This window comes from Morone saxatilis, unplaced genomic scaffold (assembly GCF_004916995.1).
Source record: "Morone saxatilis isolate NCDOM2014 unplaced genomic scaffold, NCSU_SB_2.0 Contig23, whole genome shotgun sequence".
In the NCBI taxonomy this organism is placed as follows: domain Eukaryota; kingdom Metazoa; phylum Chordata; class Actinopteri; family Moronidae; genus Morone; species Morone saxatilis.
In genome coordinates this window covers 20712665-20715633 of record NW_023339796.1, presented here as the reverse complement: position 1 = coordinate 20715633, position 2969 = coordinate 20712665, and the positions used below count along the sequence as shown (strand labels likewise).

The 2969-nt window shown below is 42.8% G+C and overlaps 1 protein-coding gene across 1 annotated transcript in view; it reads left to right on the top strand.

Moving 5' to 3' along the window:
- chd7 (chromodomain helicase DNA binding protein 7) overlaps nt 1-2969 on the top strand; it is a gene marked incomplete at its 3' end in the record, with an annotated part of 52051 nt that overhangs the window by 23346 nt on the left and 25736 nt on the right.

The following is a 2969-nucleotide window of genomic DNA, read 5'->3' as shown; positions in this document are numbered from 1 at the left end:
GAGAGAGACAGGCAGACAGAGAGGGACAGAAAGAGAGAGGCCCCAGAGAGAGGAGGGGGAGGGGTTGAAAGACCCCTGGGCTTCCTCTAATCTCTGGCATGGAAAGAAAGAGGAGCTGGCTCTATCTGAGAGTGTGTGTGCTTACACACCATAGAGGAAGGCAAGATGACACTCAGCAGCCCTCTTCTGTCTCACACAGCCTCTCTCAGTACTCAGTTACTTTACTGCCATCAGTTTACAGAAGGCTGAAAAATGCCAACATACACTCGAGCCTAGCCTTTTAAAATGGCACTAAAACATACTGGAATCACTTTACATTTTGTCAAGAAACATTTATTGCATTACAGACACCTCATCTCCCTGTTCTGCATTTTGCAATCTGTACTATTTTCACACATCCGATTTAACTTTTGTGGGGAATACAACGGAGACGATCCCTTCATGGTGACAGGATTAGGATTTTGTAATGACTGGAAAGATGTAGGCTATACCTTGTCCCATTGTTCAGAATAACTTAGGAAATCTATACAGGACTGCATGCTGGAGAGCTAGACAGCTTTATCAAGTCAAGACATATTAGAATATTCATGATTATTCTGATATTGGAAATATCAGCGTTCATCGTGATAGTATCGTATATAGTCAGCCCTACTCGAGGGTTGGGGCTTGATATCTTTTAATGGCATCCAAATCCAGCATGGAATCTGCTTATCACATCTGAATCCTTTCAAGCCATTTCTTAAATCTACTTAGTTATAGCTTTGCAAGTGACTCAACCTGTAGCTGCTGCTGGATATCATCACTGATAGCACAAATTGATCTCATTCAATATCGATTCTGTTAGGGATATTTCAGTTATAATTTTGCTTGGATATGATACATTTTCAGACAACTAATGCTGTGAATTGCACAGGAAACCCTGCGGCATTTACTGGCAACAGCAGATGAGCACAGTTGCACTGTAAATAGACAGCAGTGTGTCCATTCCTTCATAGCCTCTTTAAAATCACCTCAAACAGAGCAGGTGTTTCCACTCGTTGACGCCCGATACAAAATACTGCATTGCGATATTTTGTAACGATTCTAAAAAACTTTTGCTAATTTTTTTATTTAAACCCCCGACCCCTAGTGAGAGCTGTAGATGCCCCTGTTCTGGTTCCATAAAAAAGTAAACTTTTCTGGCTTTTCATGCCATTATTTGACGATTTGAGATATAAAGGAGAGGGAAGAGCGAGAGGGGGCATGACGAGCAGCAAGGAGCCACAGGTCAGAATCAAACCTGAACCGCTGTGATAAGACTCGAGGCCTTTGCTCGACCAGGTGAGCTACCAAGAAACCCCAAAGGATGCCTTTTTTATGCATATGGTGGTTTGTTCTTTATACAATGATAGTGTTTTTAATATTAGATTTTAAAAAATTGCAATATACTGCCTTGCTTATATAATATATCTAAATATATTGAACCATAACCCTTGTATTGAGATACGCATCGCCAGATTCTTGCTGAGAGGCAGATACCCAACACCGGTTATCTTGCTTTTTTGTCGTGTTAAAGTGTTGATAAATTATGTACTGGTCTCTGCATGCCTTACGAGAGGAGCAACAAATACTGGTGGTTGGGGGTCCCACTGTAGATCGGGGGAAACCGGCTTCATCCCAGCCTCATGCGTCAAAAAAGTACAGGTAAACACCCATTTGTGAGCAGGGTGTTTTCCTTTCTCTCTTTTTATCTCAATGAATTCACCAGTTTCTCACGTGATCAGATCGTGTTGCTTGACAGACCTAAGGCTGCCCACACAAGACTAAAGGTTCACGCATCCACATGAAAAGGCATATTAAAAGATTGATCTTGGGATTTTATGAATCAATATTGGATCATTCATATGAAGATCAATTTGAGTTGGAAAATGGAGGCTGGCCTGTAGCAAGAAGCTGAAAATATAATGAGCAAATGTTGAGCCCATATGTAACAGTGAGAAAACAAGGGAGGTCTACTTACTTTTGTACACCTTAATTTTCACTGCTTCTTGCTCTAAATTGATCAGACATTTTTTCCAACATTTAATGGACAAACCAACTAATGACCATGGAAACGGTCAACAGATTAACTGATAATGATTATGCCCTATTAGCTACAGTTACAATCTGCCCCTGCCAGTAGTGTTGTCACTTCAACAGGGAAAGCGATGGTCAGTACGACTACAAGGAGCCTGCTGCTTGAACGTTTTGCCCACTGCCCTTTGCTAATAAAAAAAAAAAAAAAAAGTGAGGGGAGGAGAGATTAAAGGTTTCATAAGACGTTCGTTAGCACCAGAGCTTTGCGAATCTGGGCATTTTACAAACCTGGAACTGGATCCACAATGGAACAGGCTATCCCATCCCAACTGTACTGCTCAGTTTACAAAATGTTGATTTTTAAAACACTAACATACAAATTCACATTTAGGCCATGAGGATACAATAATTTGCTCTACTTAATTATGATAAACTAGTCAGGTGTGTGTGTGTGTGTGGAGAGAGAGAGAGAGGGATGAAAGTGTGTGTGTGGCCAGATGCGCCTCTCAGCCGTGTTGTGACCAGAAATCCACAGAAACAATGTTGCCAGGGTTGACCGATAGAGCCGTTACACAGAGAGAATGTGATTGCTCATTATGGCGGTGAGGTATGAAAGGAAGGCTTGACATGGCCCCCAGGGACTAGGAGAGGGGCCGTAGAGACGTGAGTAGAGGGACGCGAGTGAGTGAGGGCAGTGCGTGAGGGTGAAGGATGGACAGAGTGCAGAGAGAGAGGCGAGCGACATACGGCAGCACACACAACACACAGAGAGAGAGAAGATCCAGGCTTACAGTACTGCAGAGGGCAACATGGGGGAAGATCGCAACACACGCCTAAACAGCCACAACAACACCACACAAACACACCACACACACACACACACCACACACACACACACACACACACACAACACG